Source organism: Vicugna pacos, chromosome 1 (genome assembly GCF_048564905.1).
Source record: "Vicugna pacos chromosome 1, VicPac4, whole genome shotgun sequence".
Taxonomy (NCBI): Eukaryota; Metazoa; Chordata; class Mammalia; order Artiodactyla; family Camelidae; genus Vicugna; species Vicugna pacos.
Window position 1 is genome coordinate 55,262,262 of NC_132987.1, and position 20,345 is coordinate 55,282,606.

The window sequence follows — 20,345 nt, forward strand, 5'->3', positions numbered from 1 at the left end:
GGAAGAAACTTTTTTGAGCCAGTGAGAACCCTTAGGAAAGAGGTAGCGAGGGGATAAAGTAGGTAGGTAAGACACATTCTTTGTTGATTCAACCACTAATTAGTGTCTCTCACATCCTGGGTGTTCATAAGGTCAGCTTCTGTGGACCCTGATTGGGCAACAACAGACTGACCTCTAAAAAAGGCCTGAGCAAGAATCCCTTCAAAGCTACTTCAAAGTCAGCTTTCTGCCTCTCCAAGCCAGGAACAGGTGGTGATGATGAGTGACCTCCAGAAGCTACTGCTGTGGGAGTTTGAGCTGTGGCATGGTTTGCTGCCTTCAACCCTGCTGGGTGGACCAGGCTGAGGGTGAGGTTGAGGAGGGAACTTTCTTACCCATGCCCAGCAGCGGTTCTTTCAGGCGTCCGCACTTCAGCTTTTCCCAGACGAGGGGCACGCGGACCTCGACGCGTAGATTAGTGGGGGGCCAGTCGGCTAAGGGGAGCTGGGGTCTCGGTGGCTCGGAGCCTCAAAGACCCTTCTTCCTTCCCTGGCGTCTGCGGGCAGCAACGGTCCACGCCGACTACCTGCCGCCGTTCAACGGAAACTGAGGCCGGAAGTGCACGGATGCGCAGCACGTGGTTTCCCAGGCGACAGGCCCCGCCCCTGCCCACGCTTCCGGCCACGCCTCTCAGAGGAGCGGCCGGGGGCGGGGTGATTGAAGAGGATGACGCGCTCTGAGCCGCTGTGGAGTTCCAGTTACTCAGCTGTCCTTGGTCTGGCCTCAGTGCCTCATCTGCCGCCCCGCAAAGGGCTTAGCGCACAGCGCAGACTAGTGTTAGGTAAACTAGTAAAAGATTCTCATACCTTGGGAGGTGAGAGCCAGAGGCAAACAGCCTGGCCTCGAGTGGATCAACAAGCGAGGAACCGCCAAGGCCTCGACGAGGCGCCTTCTTGTCCATGAGCAACCTCAGGCTTTCAGAGACCAGGACCACCATTCTCAGCTCTGTTTCTTCCTCGATCACAAATGCCTTATCTCCCTGCCACGAGTCAAGATGATATGTCCATATCACAGCCTTCTTAGGCAACTAAATTTTAAATGGTACTTTTATTTTAAAATAATGCTAATGCAGTATCTATGCTAATTTAGTTCTAACTTTAAAGGAATATCAAATCTGTTAAATGTTAACAGTTTACCTTGTTCATCTTTGCAGTAACTGCAGTGGTACGCTGAAATCTTTTTCAGATTTGTAGTTGGAGATGCTATATTGTAAGACCCTTCTTTGCAAACAAGTGGATATGAAAGTTTGAATTGTATACACAAAACCCTTCCTCCTTACACCGATTAAATCATACAAGGGTAGACCAGGTATCTTATCTACCTATGTTATCCTGCAAATATTGACTAGCATTTTTACATAATCACAAAAGGATTAATCACACAGATCTTTAAACCTAATCATCATACTGAAAGTCGGTATATTTGCAAATCTGTCTTTAAGCCTATCCTTATTTAACCCATACAAAGATGGAAATTTTGAAAGGTATTGGTAAGTGAGTTTAACATGACATAAATTTGATTAAATCTCACCATAATTTCCTTCATTTAATGAGATTGATCTTATTTTCTTGCAGTGGAAGGACTTTAACTTTCAAATGCCTTTGAAAGATATGTCAATCTTCTACTTTTTACTTTTTTGATTGAAGCAAAGCATTCCAGTTATCTCAAATAGTGAACAAAATTTTTTAAAGTGTTTTTCTTCTTAGAGCTGGTTTTCTTATGCAGGCTAAGACATTCAAACTTTTACTGGTTGTTAATGGGAGACTTACATCATTCAAGGTAGTTCTCCTAGTTTTAGTAATGAATTCTATAATGCTTGGGGTTATGATCGGGTTTTTCTTTTTTAAGTCTTGGAGACAGTGTTGTTGATGAAATGACATGACCCATTGATGTTACATCTTACCACTCAACTGCAGCTAGTACTCAGAAAATGATATCCAAATATGATTCTTTAAATTGTTTTCTTGAAATAACTTGTGTATCAATGTTAAAAACTTCATTGTATCTGTGGTTAGTAATTTTGAAGGCAAAAAATAAACCTATCAGCATTTAAAAATTAAATTTTACAATTTGAGATAATTGTCCTTTCATGAGCAGTTGTCAGAAGTAATACAAGGAGATCCTCTGTGCCCTTTAGCCAGTTCTCCCCAAAGGTAACATCCTATAAACGTATACTAAAATATTCAACCAGGATATTGAGATTGATATAGTCAAGATACAGAACATTTCCATCACCAGAAGAATTCTTCATGTTGCTCTTTAATGGCCACACCCACTTACCACCTATCCCCACTCCATCTTTAATCCATGGTAACTACTAGTCTGTTTTCCATTTCTATAATTATGTCATTGAAGGATTGAAATATAAACAGAAACACTCAGTATGTAACCTTTTGGGATTGGCACTTTTTACTTGGCATAATTCTCTGGAGATTCATCTCCGCTGTTTTCTCTATGAGTCATTTGTGCCTTTTTTGGTGCTGAGTAGTACTCTATGAGGAATATGCCACAATTTGTTTAACTCTTCACCAGCTGGAGGACATCTGGGCTGATTTCAGTTTTGGGCCTTTACAAATGAAGTTGCTGTGAACATTTATGTACAGGTTTCTGTGTAATAAATGCCCAGAAATGCAATTGCTGAGTTGCATGGTAAATGCACGTTCAGTTTTTCAGAAACTGCCAAATTGCTTTCTGGAGTGGCTGTATCATTTTATATTCCCACCAGCAAGTTAGAGGTCATCTAACTTCTCTGCATTCTCACCAGCAGTTGGTGGTGTCACTATTTTTTATTTTATTATTCTGCTAGGTATGTAGTGATACCTCACTGTGGTTTTAATTTGCACTTCTCAGTTGGCTAATAATGTTGAATGTCTTTTTAAATGCTGGTTTGCAATCTATGTATCCTCTTCAGTGAACTGTTTGGGTTTTTTTTTTTTATTATTGTGGTTTCCCCCATAGCTTTATTGAGGCATAATTGACAAATGAAATTGTAAGGTATTTAAAGTGTACCACATGATTTAATATACATATACATCATGAAAGTTTTCCTCTCATTGAATTAATTAAGGCATCCATCACATATTTACCTTTTTGGGGGGGGTGAGAACATTTAAGTTCTACTCTCTTAGCCAATTTCAATGATACAGCACAGTGTTATCAACTATAGATACCATGTTTTACATCAGAGCCTTAGACCTAATTCATCTTATAACTGAAAATTTGTTCCCTTTTACCAACTTGTCTATTTTACTGTTGAGTTTTGAGAGTTTTTTTTAAATACATAGTCTAAATACTAGCTCTTTGTCAGGCACGTGTTTTGCAGATATCTTCACCCATTCTGTAGCTTGTCTTATCTTCTTAACAGAGTCTTTCACAGAGCAAATATTTTTAGCTTAGTTCTGTCATATTATTTAGTTTTATGTTTTTGTATCTTCATATCTACCACGCAGTGTGTTTTGTAATTGTTTAGAATGTGTGTGTTTATTTGAATACTTTGAAAAATATTTATTTTTGACCTAAAATTATTCTGACTGTAACTTAAAATGTTTAATCCTATGTCTGTTTAGACAGAATCTGACTCCACACAGTGGGCAGCCACAAATTAGTGTATTTCCTTTGGCTTCCTCTTCCCCCCTCCATTCAATTTTAGTTGCCATTTTTCTTAGCACTTACCTTTGTATTGCTAAATAAACTTCCATTACTTTTACTTGATTTATCAGCTTCCAATGATATCTTTTGACCTCTTGCTATAAAGCATGAGTGAATTCAGCAAATACTAGTACCTACTAATTCTCCCAATTATTTTCTCAAATCTGTTATATATATGTTGTTTCCATTTCAGTCAGGATTATTACTTTTACATTCTGCATTGTTACCGTAACCCCTGCATTTGCTTTAATCTTTGTCCTACAGTAAAGTAGATCCATCTCAGTGCCAGTCCTATTGTTTTTCTCATTTATCTCTTGGCTGACTGAAGTTCATCTTTCTAGCATTTTCTACTAGAAGGGCTCATCAAATATTCAAAATGTTTATTTCTCACCTTTGCACTTGAGTGACATTTTGAATGTGTAAAATAGTCTTCGGTTATGATTTCTCTTGAGGATTTATAAGCATTGCTCCACAATTTACTGGAATGGAAATTTGCTCTTGAGAAATCTGAGATCAGCCTTGTTTTTCTCCTTTGTAAATGACTTACTATTTTTGCATAGCTCCCCAAAGAATTCTTTGTCTTTGAAGTTCAGTAACTTTGTTTTACGAAAGATCTCGTAAGGTCTGTGTTACTTTTTCCTGGGACATTGTATGCTCTTTCAATTTTGCAATCAAATCTTTAATTTTTTAAACTTTTGTGGTAAAATAGTCATAATTTTCAAGTTATCCAAAGCAACTTTTTTTCCTCTGATAAATGTCCTTTATATCCTGTTTGTTTTCTTTTTCTTTTCTTCATTTGTTTTTAATAGGATCCTGGCATAGATCTTTAGCATAGTTGCTTTGGTGACTTCATTTTTGACAGAGATGAGGTTTTTCTCTGTATCAGAGGGGTTTCTCCTCTTTAGAATCCTTCCTTGGCTGGTTTTTAGGGCAGATGTTGAAACCCGGATTTTTTAAAAAATTATTTTATTGTGGTTAGGACACATAACATGAGAGCTAGCCTCTTAACAAATTTTTAAGAGTGTCATTCATTGTTGTTGACTACAGAGGCAATGCTGGACAGTAGTCTCTAGAGCTTATTCATCTTGCTTAACTGAAACTTTATGCCCATGGTTAGTAACTCCCTGCTTTCTCCTCCCAAGCCCCCGCCAACCACCATTCTACTCTTCAACTCTGAATTTGACTGTTTTAGACACCTCAAATAAGTGGAATCATGTACCATTTCAGTGATTGGCTTATTTCAATGAGTATAATGTTCTCAAGGCTCATCCATGTTGTCAGATATTGTCCTTCTTTTTTTTTAAAGCTCAATGGTATTCCATTGAATATATATACCACATTTTCTTTATCCATTTATCAATAGACATTTGGGTTGTTTCCACATCTTGGCTATTGTGTATAGTGTAGCAGTGAACACGAAAGTCCTAATGTTTCTTTGAGACCCTGATTTCAATTCTTGTGAATAAATCCCCAGAAGTAGGATTAGTGGATCACACAGTAGTTAAAGGTTTAATCTTCAAAATAGGTAAGGAGTTCCTACAACTCAACTAGCATAAAACCCAATAATCCAATTGAAAAATGGGCTAAGGACTTGAATATATATTTTGCCAAAGAAGACATACAACTGGCCAACAGATATTTTTAAAAATGCTTAACATCATTAATCATCAGAGAAATGCAAATCAAAATGACAATGTGATATTATTGTCTTATACCCCCGTCATGATAACTATTAGTCAAAAAAAAAAAAGTCAAGAAGTGTTGATGAGGACGTTGAGGAATCGGAACGCTTGTGCACTGTTGGTGGGAATGCAAAATGCTGTAGCTGCTGTGGAAACAGTATGGAGTTTCCTAAAAACATTGAGTCTCTTGGGTCGATCCTCTGATTTCCTTCTCTTTTCTCCTATGTTCTGTTTGCCTTTTTGTTGTTGTTCTGATTTCTTAGCAATCTCCTCGACGTTACCTTTCAATTCTTTTATTTCAGTTTTGATTTTTCCTAAAGACTCTTAAAATTTCTAAGAATGATTTTTATTCTTCAAGTACTCTATAGCCTTCTGTTCTTGTTTCATGTATGCAATATCTTTCTTTAATCTTTCAGAAGGCATTAATTATACTTTTGAGTTATTTTTCTCTGCTTCTTGCATTGCCTTTCTTCAACTCCTTTTTTTGCAGGGGGGTCTACTTTTGTGACTTTCACATTATATTCTTTCTTCAAATGTCTTGTGATCTTTGGCTGCCTTTTCTTACTTAAAAGAGGTACTGAAATTGGAAGTGCACTGGTGGGGATTGTAGGCTGGTGAGCCTCACTACAGGGTAGCTGGGCAGCAAGAGACCCAGCTTTTTGGGGAGGGGTTACCCCATTATGTCAGTACGTGTAGGCTACTCAGTCTAACTATGGAGAACTTCTCCCATGTCCTGCTTGGGGAGGGAGATAATAACACACTTGCTTTCCAACATTTTGGAAGCCAAGAGAGAGAAGTTTACTTTAATAAGCAGATTTTCCTCTCATCTCCCTGTTTTGAGTGTGTTGACTCATTTTTACTTTCAGCCATTTCTGGTCCTTCTGCCTCAATTCAAGTCGACCCACGTTGTCATTTTCTGAGAGTAAACTTCTTGTTTGTGCAGTTACCAGGCTGCTTGAACTGAAGGAAGAAATCTGGGATTCTAACCCATCTTCAAACTGACTTTCAGTTAGTTCTTTTGAAGTTTGGCCTCACTCAGAACCCCTGTCCTCAGAGAATACCAGGTGCTTATCATTCCCAAAACTCTGGGTTTTGATACCTTACTTATTGCAGTGCTTTTCAAACTTAGTTTGCATAAAAATCACCTGAAAAGCTTGCTGAAGCACAGTTATCAGGACCCACTCCCAGAGATTCTTATTCACTAGGTCTATGGTGGGGCCAGAGTGTTGGAGTCCTAACAAGCTTCCAGGTGGTGCTGATGCCTCAGGTGGGTGATGCATTCTGCTTTTACCTGCAGGCACTTCACTTCCAGTTTTCTGACTACTGATGATTTACTTTTTGTGTGTGTGTGTGTAACATTTTTATTTTTTTAAATATTTTTTATTGCATTATAGTCATTTTACAATGTTGTGTCAAATTCCAGTGTAGAGCACAATTTTTTAGTTATACATGAACATACATATATTCATTGTCACATTTTTTTGATGATTTACTTTTTGTTAGTACTCATCTGACCGATTCTGTTTTCTAAAGTTGTATTAAATTCTCCTGATGTTTATAGTCTCACTTCCCATTTTGTCTGTCCTAATTATATTAAAAAATCATTTTATCTGGTCTTTATGTGGTGTGGGAAGGGAGTAGAAATAAAGGCAAGTATTTAGGTTGCTGCCATTTCTAACCAGAAGTCTAATTTGATTATATGTAAGCCTGGGGCAAATCCTCTGGTGACCTCCTCACCTGTTCAAATAGCTCCTCCTCTATTCCTCCCAAAGGTTCTTCCAAACCACCATCACATCTCCTCAAGCCTTCATCCTAACTTTTCATACATATCTTCCACCAGGTAGAACCTTCTCTTCAACTTCATTCCTTTGGTTTCCTGCCTGCATACCCGTGTCAACCAAAAAACAATGCAGGAAGCTGCAAATAAGCAAAGAGTTCATTTAAGGTCTTGAGAATTGCAATTCAGGAGAACCCGACTTGGGTAAAACCTAAAGAATGTTTTGGGGAAGAGAAAGAGTCAGGGGCTTAGAAAGACAAAAAGCCACAAGGTTGTTAAAAATTGCCTGGCGAGAACTGTGATGACTGATGCAAATCAGGAAATATTTGTCCTTAAGGAATCACAATTTATTTTAGGGTAGGAGTCTGATAAGTAGATAGGCTGTCTCAAGTTATTTTAGGATAAGGATCCAACAAGTACCCTGAGTTTCTGGTAGATATTCTGGATGTCTTTTTAGGATAAGAAAGTAGTCAAAACGTCAGGTTCCATCCAGGCTGAGATGTGCATAAGTCACACTTCCTCAGTGGCCTCCTGGCTCCCTTTTAGCTCTCTTAGCAATACCAACTCCATTTTGATTTTTCTTTCACACCTGAATCTTTGTCTAGTTATCACCTCCTTTTTTGTCTAGTCCCAGAAGAATAAGAACTTACTCTTCTGTTCAGGAAAATTCCTTTATCTTGTGCCATCATTTATTCTCTCGGAATTCTGTCTTTTCAATCCCTCCCTCTCTATGGGTGCTGTAAACTAGTGCATGTCTCTCTCCTATTTATAAAATAGGTAAAACAACAACTGCCTCCCCACCCCCACCAAAATGATCCCTGGAATCTTGGTCGGCCTCTTGCTTATTTTAGCTCTTTCTCTCTTGGGTCTGAACTTTGGGGAGTCTTGTGCTTGAAGTATTTTTAGGTGACGAATAATAGATGGCCACTGACATCAACAAGGTCAGTAGCTGACAGAGGACCCAGTAAAGAGAAGCACATGATGGGCTGGGGTTTGGGGGCTCTGAGCCAAGGTACACATGGTATCCAGCTGTGTGTTCTAAGGTGTCATTCCTTTCATTTATTTTTGAGGTTGGAAATAGTATGCTCATAATTACAACATAAACTAGTCCAGCACTGGCTTAAACAAACAGGAATTTATTTTCCTCACTTAAGTCTGGAGGGAGGCCATGGCTCAGAGATGTCAGGATAAGCAACCATCTGATGCTTTTGATTGCAAGTTGGCTGCTAGCTCCTGACCAACACAGAGGGTGGATCTCAAGGAATGAGAACCAGAGACAGTTAAGTTCAACTATCTCCCCCAAAGAGTAGATTCTTCCTCGCCCTGATAGTTTTGGGGAATACAGTATCAATTTAATAAAGGAAACCCTTTCCCAACAGTCATCTCTGGGAGTTACAAGGGCAGCCATGATTTTCCTGTTTCTGTCCTGGCTCTCTACTGTGGGGCATTGCTCTATCTGCCAACCACCGGCTCTGCTGACACTCGTTCTGGATCTGTCCATTTCACTGAATCCTGCTGCTCCTGTTTCTGCATTGCCATTTTGCAGCTGCACACCATCCTCATTGCTGGATGTTTTTGATACTTGCTTTATTTTGCACTCTACTATCTTTTCTCAAGAACCATCATCTCCCAACAGGTATCACCTTGTCCCACTGGGCATTGCTGCTGCTGTCCTGGGTACCATAGTTCCACTGGGATTGATGATCATGATGCAGTGGAGCTACCATGTACCAAAGCCCCACGGCATTCCATCCGGGAGAACACCCCTCTCCTTTGTGTTTTATATTTGGTCACTGGGTGCTGCGATCATGATGCTGTCTGTGCCTCAGTGTTCAACATGATGAGTAGTGAAATAGTGCTTTTATTTTCATTCCACCTTCTGCTCCACCCTCATTTCCTAGAACATATGACAAACCACTCAGCAGTGAGTTATCCTCAAAATGCTCTCCCCATCTGATTTCACCGGGTCATCAAGTCATTCTGCCCAAACTTGCCCCCCATTTCCCATGATCACTGCTTTCAATGAGCTGGTTTAGCCAGGGAGATGCCACAGGAGGGGATGGGGCAACACTTTTCAAGCACACTTTTCCAATTATACTTGCATCCTGACCTGGAAAATACTGAAGTGGTAATTTTCTATTGTTAGAATCTGATAGCACTTTCTTGTTCACCATCATCCATCAAGTGTGAACCTTTTAAAAAAACAACACAACAGCACAACCTGGAGATATCATTCCTGAAAGAGTCTACAGGGGGTCAACTTCACAAATTATTTGAGATGGAAGAGATTTTAAAGAATGGCCTCTAATCATACTACACTTCACTTCCACGTGGGAAAACTGAGAATAATATCACATGGTGTGTTGGCTTCCTAACACCTAACTTTCTGCCCATCTCATGAATTCCTTAGTTTTTGTTGGAATCACATGAGAGGAAATCTTTTGTAGTTGTTAAAAGCCTGGGCTTCAAAGTCAGACTAGCCTGGGTAACATTTTGGTTCTATGTGGTTATGGTCAAGTTCTCTTTGAGCCTAGGTTTCTTCACCCTTTAAGTGAATGTATTTATGGGATCTACTGCATTGGTATTATATCAGGATTACATGAGATAATGCATGCAAACTCCACATAGCTACTTAATAAAGCTCATCTAATATTAAGTTACACAGATTATTAAATTTTTGCATTGTATATCTTATCTCTCAAGAATTATTAGGTAACCTCACATTGTCTCACAACTATGTTTACAGGGATTATGCTCATGGCTTAAATGACTTCCCTTCTCTCCCGTCTTTCCTTTGCTGGATCCCCCAGCTGCCTAGGACCTGTCTTTATCCTTAGCCCTCCTGCTCTACTTGGTGGTTTTTGCAGATTCTGGCAGGGCTCTTACTCACTTATTTTCCTCTCAGGCCCTCTTTTCATACATGACTATGACTTGGGCAAGATGCTTCTCAATCTCATCCTATCCGCATCATTCTCTGAAAAAATATCTTTCAGTTTCTGGGTCACTGGGGACACTATTCCCTGTGGTCCAGGGCTGTTACAGATGATTACTCAACATTTATATACTTTTTTGGTGTGTTTTGATGAAGTTTGGCCAGAAGGGGTGCTAAGAGTATGAACTCCAAAGAGCATCTTGGCAAGGATGCCTTGGCAGATCCCCAGCCCCTATGCCCTGGCTCAGGGGGTGGAAGTTGGGTTTAAGTTTCTCACAATTCTGATTCCAACGGAAGCCCCCCTCCTCCTCTGGTTCACCCCTCACAAAGCTCTGGATGGCCCTGGGGAGCACATAAACTGTCTCCCTCCAGTAGCACCTATGCCTCCATTCCTTGGCCAATCTGGCCTTTCATGACTCAGGCCAAGGTGTGAATTTTAGCTAGACTAATTATTAGATTCCTCTAGGTAAAGGCTTCTCAAAACAAATAGACTAGGGATTCAGATCCCCAGAGATGTGCCTTTAGATAAATACCCTATGTGGGGAAGACACAGTTTGGACAGGAGAAAGAGGCAGAGTTACATAAGAAGTAAAAATGGCATTTTTTAGACTCCAACTCATGATAATACTTGGAATTTTTCCAAACCGTAGCAACTTTTGTTGCTGAGAAAGCAAACAGTGATAAGGTGCTGAGTAGAGTGTGAAAATTAATAATGGAAACTCCAATTAAAATTGGAGTCAGGAAGGCCTGTAGAGGGAGCTCTCACACCCTCCACTTGTCTTCAATTACAGATCCCAACAGGAAGTTGCATGTTTGTCAGGAAGCGACATTATTTTACTATCCTGGCAGGAGGAAGGAATATTTTCTTCTCGTCCAGCAACAAGCCCAGCCAATGGGAAAATGCCACTGCTCAGCCAATAAGAAGCCATCGTCACCCTGAACTCTTGCTTTCTTCCAATGAATTTTCATTTTTCTCTTGCTGATAGTTCCGGGTCCCACCCTCCTTTCTATAAATAGCCTTTCATTTTGTACTCCTCAGAGTATCTCTGTGCTTGCCAGATAAGATGCTGCCCCATTCGTGAGTCATTTAATCAAGCCAATTAGATCTCCAAATCTACTCAGTTGAATTTTGTTTTTCAATAAGGGTAACTAAAGTTTCCGCTTAACTGATCAACTTACCTCCCTCCTTATGGCATAATTTTGAGTGAACATCTTTCTCTGAACAATAGGATGGATTGTGCCCTAGCCTGTCCCACCTGTTCCCCCAACATGGAGACCATGGATGTCTCCAGTGCATCAGCAGTGTGTCCAGCCTGTTCACTGAGGCCCAGGGGTCCTACCAAGCAATGAGGTGGGCAGGGATGGTGCTGGAGGAGAAGAGGGGAGGTTGTAGACTAAATCTGAAGATAGGCAAAGAGAGAGAGAGGGTTTACATAAACATCTCCAATATGGGCAGTTCTGAAGTCTTGAGTCCATCCCCATAAAGGATGTTGAGGATCACCATTCCTGCTTTGGCCCCAGCCCTGCCTTTCACAGCCCTGTCTGTCCACAGATCTACAGGTAAAAAACTCCTACCTGACCCTGAAGGTCTCTTGGCATCTTCCTTTTCCATCATCATATTCCAGCTGCAGTCCACTGCAAGACTGAACTCCGCCCAGGGTATCAGAGTTGATTGCCCCTCCCCTCCCCTGGTCAAGGGCACTTCCCCTTGTTCTGCTAGATTTTCTGTTTGATATTTCTTCCCAGGAACTCTGCACCTTCATCTTGTATACTCTGTCCTCAACCCTCTTCACCTCCTTCTGTTTCTCCCTTCATCTTTTCTTCCTTCCTTTCCCCCACCTCCTCCTACTTTGTTACATACTCTCCCTCAAACTATCTTCCTTTAAAAATTTCGTTTTGGATTTTCCTGGTTCCTTCTCTCTTTTTAGCCCCTCTCTCAGCATCTCTCTTCTCTTCTTGTGTAACTCCAGGCTTCACTTTGCTACTTAATTTCTCAGTCCCTGTTTCTTTCTCCCAGTCTCTGTGTGTCTCTACCTTCTTGCTCACATTCTAACCTCTTTCTTTCCCTTTCCTAGAGAAAAAAACCTTAATGTGAAAAGTAAACATATACACAAAGGACACAGACCATTAATGTAAAATTTAGCAATTAATTATAAATTGGGCACCTTCTGCAAAGGTGGAAAAGAGATTAATGCTAGGACTTACACCTCCAATATGTCCATCCTGACCATGAGCACCTCAATCCTCACAAGCCTCACTTCTGTGACTGTCATTTCCTTGCTCTTTTTTATAGTTTGACCACCTGCGTACGCCTCCTAAATAATATAGTTTAGTTTTGCCTAGTTTTGAAAGTTATCTACGTGGAATTATGTCTTTTGTGTCTTGCTTCTTTCACATTAGGTTTGTAAGATTCATCAGTGTTGCTGCTTGTAGCTATAGTTCATTTTCTTTGCTGCCTATTACTCACTGGACGGATATAATGAAATGTATACCATCTATCCGACATCAAATGGTAGTTATCAGAATACCTGGTTCGCCTTTAAAAATAAGAGCTGGATTTGCTGCCCCCTTGTGTCTTTCAACAACTACAACAGTGTCATCATATATACCCTTTCTTAATCCTAACAGGCAAACAAAGGGCTCCAAAACCTAGATAGAGTTTCACCAGGCCAGCTTGCTCAAATTACACCTGGGGGCTACGGAGACCACACCTTTCAGCTGCAAAAAGCTTTACTAAGGGAGAGGCTTTCATTACCAGCCTCCAACCTTAGCTCTGACTCTGTTGAGGTTTAAGTTATCAGGACCGAAAGAAATTTAGCATAGATTTACCAAATCCAGGTGGGGGGGGTGCTCAGGCGCCTAAAAGAATGTTTTAGAAAAGATATCTTTTACAATGTTATTAACTCAGATACCACGTCCTACTCTGAAAGAAGGCTGGGGAAATTCATTTCAACAGGTATTTCATTCTCTTATTCACCTGATGTTTACTGGGTGCCTGACATTGCTCCAGGCACTAGAATATAAAGCTAAACAAACAGATAAATAATTATGTAACAGTTATTTTATCACCAGTTAGTGATACGTATTAAGAAGAAAACAAATAAGTGGTAAAGAAATAGAGGGTAATAGGCTGGTTCATGGAAAGCCAGGCAGAGGAGGTGACATGCAGAAAAATGTAAACAGAGCCAGCCGAGTGAGCGTCCGGGGGAAGCGCGTGGGTAAAGGGAACTGCAAGGGCCAAAGTGGAAAGAACCTGATGTGCCTGGAGAACAGTGAGAAGGTCAGCATGATACAAGCAGAGGAGGGAGGCCGAGAGTAGCAGGAGGTGAGATGAAGGTGTGGTAAGAAAGTTGGATTTTACTCTGAGAGTGATGGAAATCCATTGGAGAGTTTAAGCAGGGAGTGATATGACTTAATTTACATTTTGAAATGACTGCTTTGGCTGCCGGGTAGAAAATTGATTCAAAGGGGACAAAAGCAGAAGCAGGGTGGTAAAACAGAAAACTATGGCAAAAACCCTGGCCAGAAATGGGATAGCTTTGGATTGGGTGAGATGGTGGAGACTGAGAAGTGGTCAAATTCAGAGTGTATTTTGAAGATAGAGCCCACAGGACATGTCGATGTACTGGATGTGGGGAATGAGGGAAAAAGGTGTTCACGATGACTCCTGGTTTGGGCTTAGCTGGTAGTGGGGTGGGGGAGATCAGAACAGTCAGGGGGAGGGACACATCTCAAGTTCTGATGGGGTGCATGAACTCTCAGATGCTTGGTACACACCCAAGTGGACATGTCCAGTGGACAGATGGCACATAAATCTTGGATAGATTAGAGCTGGAGGTATACATGGAGGAGTCCTCATGGAATAAATGGAACTGAATGAGATTACATAAGGAATGAGGATAGAAGAAAAGAGGTCTGAGGACTAAACTCTGAGGCACTCAGTATTTAGACAGCTGGGAGGCAGATGGGGCCAGCAAAGGAAACTGAGCAGGAATGGACAGTGATGTAGAAGGGAAATCAGAGAGTTTAGTCCCAGAAGCCAATTTTTAAAAGTAGTTAAAAATGGAAAGAAAGAAACTGCCTCCTACACCCCAAATGATATTGAGACGTCAAGTAAAATGTGAATTGACCACTGGATTTTCCAAGAAGGGAGTCATTGATGACTTTGGCAAGGATGATCTTAGTAGAGGTGATGGGATGGAAGCTTGGTTGGGAAGGATTGAGTTAAGACCAGGAAGGGGAGACATAGAGATTTTGAGTGAAGACATTTAAGAAGTTTTTAAGAAATATAATCCATGCATATAAAATATTGAACTTACTAAAGATCAATTAATATTTCAGAGGGCTTCTGTGTCTTTTGAATTTATATCTGCTACCAATACAAGTAGGCTAAAAAAGAAGTTAAAAAAATGCCTCCATGGTTTGCTGGCAGGAAAATCATAGAAAATTTTTAAATAAATCTTCTCTTTTTCATATAAGTGACTTAAAAGTTAACTAGAAACACAAAACTACCCTAGATATGCATCACTAGAAGACAGAGTACTAACCAGATACATGACATCATCTGCTCTGGTTGCCATTGTGATGGCTTAGTTCAGGAGGGTGCACCAATCAACGGCTGTGATTTTGCACACACTCCCCTTTAAAACACAAATTTAATAACCTTATAGATTTGTTTCATCCTGTTTTTTCATTCTTAATTTCTCTTTGACCACATTTTCTCACCTATTTAATACAACTTTTAAATTATTTGTTGAATTACTTATTTTTAAAAACTACTTTTTTTTTTTTTTTTTGGGAATAAGGGAAGTAATCATTTCCTAGCTGACCCATGTAGTTATTCAAATGTCTGTGACACTTCCCTAAGGAGGGAGGGAGCACCTTTGGAACACAAGGTGAGAGGAAGGCGTAAATAACCCCCCTGCTGGCAGCACCGCTGAATGACAAACCTCAGCCCTGGGAGGAAATCTGCAGCCTGCAGAGTTTTGGTCCTGCAGACAGAACATATCAGGCCCAACAGACATCTCCTGGGGTTGGCTATGGAGCAAAGGTGGGAGAGAAAAGGGAAAGACTCGGCTGTGGCCCAGCCAGCTGTGGAAACCGTTGGGCATATTGTCAGGTTTTTTCTTAGCATCCCTCCATCCCCTCTTTGGTAGCAGGCATGCTGTTTGAGCAGGACTGACACCTCTTACCTCCCAGAGGCGGGCCATAATGGGCCCAGACCAGCGGTGTAATTTCAGCCCCTTTGCACAGTGACTGGACCAGGTATGGGGTGATTGCCTTAGTTGGCTCATCAAAGGCATGGCCAGGACTGTTACTCTAAGATGGGGAAAAGAAGCTTTTCTTCTTCCCCTGGATGTGAAAAAAGAAGCATATATTGTCTGGTTCATGCAGGCATCCATCTTGCAACTACCAGGGCAGCCGGACTTAGCTTAAGTTTCTACCCCAAAAGACAGAACAGAAAAATAAAAGGAAAAAACAAAACAAAGCAAAACAAAACAAAACAACATGGATTTCAATGATTTTGTTGAGCCACTTGGTCAAGCCTTCTTGAAACTCAAACTAACCCTGGCTGAGGGTACCTAAAAGGTTGACTTTTAAGTAAATTCCTTCAATTGTTCATAGTACATTGAGTTAGAATTTCTATCACTTGAAACATAATGTAGAAGCCACTATAAATCTATCCCCCCAGCCTTGCCTTGCCTCCAAAAGAACGAAAGATTGACTCTAGAAGCAGAGGCAGGGCTGAATGTCCAGCTGGTTGGTAATAGGGGCCCAGCTACATGACACAGACTGCAAGTCACATGCAGAGAGATGTGTCTGGAAACTATGAAAGGCGAAGTTCCCAGTGTTTAGAGGGGGTGGGAAGGAGTTCTCAGAAAGCCCGGCTGACATCAGAAAGGGACTGACTGACTCGCTGGAAGAGGACAAGGCAAGGAGGGTTCACCCAGGTCTCTCTCTTCCTCTTCCACCCTCCAGAGCCCTCAGTCCACTATAAAGGACAGGAAAGCTGTGGGTCGAGACAATGGGGGCAGATATGTCAAACTCCAACCCCTCAGCTGCATCTGCCTGTCTATCTGAGCAGAACGCCAACATCAGGTGGACTCAGGAAACGATATGGGAAGAAGTGGACAAAGGAGGTGACATCTCTGGGTCCAACTTAAGGAGTTGGAGTAGCCTGGTGTTACTCTTCCCTCCAAGCCTCTTCCTGCTCCCTCAGAAAGCATCCCTGATCCTGCTGCTGAGGCTTTTTCAGAACTTAGGGCTCAGCAAACTATTGTATGCCCTTCAACTCCCTCTTCAGCCTCTTCTACCCTGTACAGCATTTCTCATCCTCGTGTCTTTCATTTTCCTTCAATCCCCTCTCTTTCCAGGACTGTCTCTCTCTCTCTCTCTCTTTTTTTTTTTTAAGTGGAGGTACTGGGGATTGAACCCAGGACCCTGTGCATGCTAAGTGTGTGCCCTATCACTGAGCTATTTCCCTCCCTCTCCCCAGAATTGTCTTCGTTTTGTGAAAAGAGTGTTGTGCTCAGATCTAGGTCTGTATCCTAGTTCTGCCTCGTAGGAGCTCGGTGACTTTGGTTAGTCAGTTTACCTGTCAGGACACTAGTTTCCTCATTTAAAGAAAAACTGGGGGAAGGGAGAGACAATCAAAGGGACGGTATGAGCTTGGAGGTCATGCTCAGAAAGTGAAGAGTCTGGATATGGTTGAGCTCTCCAGTGTTTCTTGGAAACACCATCAATCATCCTGAAGTAAATATATCCTTGCTTCCAAATTGCTGCTGTATTTCTGAGCAGAACGACTGTTTTCTCTGGGCTGAGTCTTTGTGTGCACGGTGTGCCTTTCCAGATTAGTGTTCATCATGACTTTTTATTATATGTGTCTGTTTCAGCCACCCTGAAGGATGACTGTCTCTTCCGCCTGTCACTCAGGGACCTTCATAATTTTTATATATACCACATAGCCTCGAATTTAGAGCAGACTCTTTCAAACATACCATCCAAGATTGCTGAAAATCTGTCCACTTAGATTTGAATTCTGTAGTTACAGACAGAATCTTAATTTTGTTTTTAGAGATAGAGAATATGGCTGAACCAGTTACTTCAGGTACAGAGCATGCTGAATGTATCTCAAACAGCGCTCAGTTTGGAAGCCACTGGAAAATGTGAGCCCCTGAGGAGGCTCCTTAATAACCCGGTGCTCATTTTTTTCATTAAGAGAGTATTACAAAGGGCCAACTCCCAGCTCTGCAGAGCCTCCCCAGAGGGGAAGAGCACAGAGCCATCCTCGGTCCAGAGCATTTCAGAGAGAACAGAGGGACAGAGTGGGTGATATGTCTACACTGCTTCGCTTGCCTGAGCTGTAGGCATTTCTGAGGGTCCCGGTCTCAGAACTCAGAGAGCTTGTTGGTGAAGTGCGGCCCGGGAGGTCAGTCACAGCCCCAGGGAAGCCTTCCTGGGTTTGTTTGGAACATGTTGTCGAGGATGGTGCCTTTCACGCACCTCTCAGTGGCTCTCTAATGAAGACCCACAGGAGAGGTTTTGCTTAGGCCTCGGCATCAGGAACGGTGCTCTGCCTGAACATCTTGTTTGCTTTTGCTGTACAGACACTGAGAACCTTCTCATTCTTCCTGCTTCCTTTTTCATGCTGGTGGCTGCAAACATCAGGCCAGATTTGTAGCCACTCCTGTAACACATGTGTGGGAATACATGGGATTCACTGGTGCACAAACTCCAGTCCTGGACCCATCTTACAGTTTACTCCTCTTCACCCTCTGTTTTGGTTTTACTGATTTAAAAAATTTGTTAGTATGAAATTGCCAAACATACTTAAAAGTAGAGAGAATAGTACAACAAGCCTCCATATATCCATCCTCCAGACTATAGTTATTAAGATTTTGCCACATTTGCATGATTGCTTCCTTTATTTTTTGTTCATGCCTGGAGAATTCTGAAGCAAGTCCCAAGTCACAGGTCATTTCACTCTTACATACTTCAGTATGCATCTCTAAACATTTTGGACAGGTTCCTAAAAATCCACCATGATGTTATCACACCTAACAAAATTACCAAGAATTCCTCAGAATCATCTAACTCAGTCCATAATCAAACTTCTCATGTTATCTTACATACACTTTTCAACATAGTCTGTTTAATTCAATCAGTATCCAAAGCAGGTCCACACATCACATTCGGCTGTACATCTCCATTCTCTTTTAATTTATGAGAGTTCCCCCTCCCTTATTTTTCCTTTGCCATTTATTTATTTGGGGGGAAAAAACACATCTTGCAAAATTTCCCCCATTTTAGACTTTGCTGGTAGCATCCTTGTGGTAATGTCTGAGATATGCTCCACACCCTGCATTTCCTCTAGGTTATCTACAGGCCTGATCAGCTTCAGATATACATTTTTTGACATGATATCTCATGACTAATGTTGCACAATTCCTCTGGCATTCTATCAACAGGCACATAACACTTGGCTGTCTTTCTTTTCATGATTGATCCACCCTGTTCCCTTTTCCCCCAACAGGCAAGAGCTTTCTTTGTTGTTTTGTTTATTTTTCCATTTACTTTTAATATATGCAAATATATATCTCTCATCCTTAGATCAAAGGTAGTCATCTCTATACACAGTTCTGCCCTTTGGTTTTTTTTTTTTCTTCCTTTTTTAAGTCAAGAGAATATCCTGGAGATGATCATAACAGTTTATAGAGACAATCCTCACTCCTTTGCTCAGCTCCATAGTTCTCCAGAGGGTGGATATTTCATTTTTATTCATCTAGTTCCCTCCTGGTAAGTATTTACATTGTTTTCAATTAGCTACTACAAATAACATTGCAATGAATAACTTTTTGTGTACAACATTTTCTATTTTGGGCAGTATATTTTAGGCACAGATTTCCAAACATGGGATTGCTAAGTTGAAAGGCAATGCATATATTATTCTATTATTTATTTTTAGCTATTTTAAAATATAGAACATACTGTTATATTTTGTGCATCTCTGAAAAAGATTTTAAACTCTTATAAGAAGGTTGGGGGCATAAATTAATTTTTATTTTTATTATTATAATAATGCTTTTTGAGGCAGTAAATACAATGATGATTGAATGTATACCTATCACTTATAGACATAAGACTCTGTTGTGAAAATTAATATTAATCAGAGAGTATCCATATACTTCCTTTTCCCCTTTGTCCACCAAAGCCAACATCACACTTGCCAGGTCAGCCTTTCCCTGCTCCCTCAGGCTTTCCTCATTCCTTGCACTCTAAACTAGTCATTGCCAGCCCAGTTCCTAGACTTTTGTGAGGATGGGTCAAGAAGGATTTTACAGCAGAGAGAAATGACCTAGGGAGACAGGTAGAGGGATGGGGGGCAAATGAGAGGTGCTACAGGGAACAGAAGGTTAAGAAGTGGAAGGCAAGAAAGGTAGGTATATGAGAAATGTTGCTACCTCTTATGAATTTGATCATTTTGTCTCCTTTCAGAAAAGTAAGTGCATGAAATTCTTCTACAATTACTTATTTGGCTCTTGTAGTATGCAGCATGCCCTGTAGCGGTGGACCTGTGTGGATTATAGCACCAAGTCTTTGCAATGTAAACACCTAATGCATTTACAGATAACACTGGATTGAGATTTAAGTCAGCTGTCAGTGTGAAATCAGTTACGTATGAATTAATATATAGGTACCAGCTTATGTACTAACTGAAACCCATCCACAGACTTGTAATGTAGGTATGTCTCTAATTATGAGCAGACCTATAAAGCAAGGCTGGGTCATACCAGTTACCAGATGTCCACCTGCATCCTAATGCTTGAATCCAGGTCTTCTGTATGAATGACTGGCAAATTTTCTAATGAAGAAGAAAAAACTTAGCAATAGGGAAGAAGAGAAAAAAAAAAAGCCTGGCTCTAAGCACAGCGAATGTATTAGCTAATAGAATAGAGACCAAAACACTGGTAAGTGTGGCTGTCATCTAACCAGAGGTCAGGTTGCCCATGATCAATGGCCAGGCAGCCACAAAGCAGCCACATGTCCCCTGCACAGGATTCTTTCATGGGAAAGGAGCCTCTGGGCCTGTCCCTGATGGCCTTGAGGGCTGACTGGGACCCGTTGCCTGAGGGTAGTGCTCTGTAATCCTCTATTTAGTTGATCTCCATCTGTGGAAAACCTAGGGCCTGAATTCAGGATTCTTTCCTCCAGAGAGTTTTTAAACTTCGCTTTGCTGGAGCCTGTGGGAGTTAGTTACAGATCTGTG

The 20,345-nt window shown here is 41.1% G+C and overlaps 1 long non-coding RNA gene across 3 annotated transcripts in view; it reads right to left on the reverse strand.

Moving 5' to 3' along the window:
• The window catches only part of LOC107033258 (uncharacterized), a 48,938-nt gene extending 48,363 nt beyond the window's left edge, over positions 1–575 (reverse strand). For all 3 annotated transcript variants that reach the window (XR_012073350.1, XR_012073346.1, XR_012073349.1), the window contains exon 1: positions 375–575. This is a non-coding gene — a long non-coding RNA (uncharacterized lncRNA). The remainder of the gene's footprint in view (positions 1–374) is intronic.
• Positions 576–20,345: the final 19,770 nt, after the last annotated feature.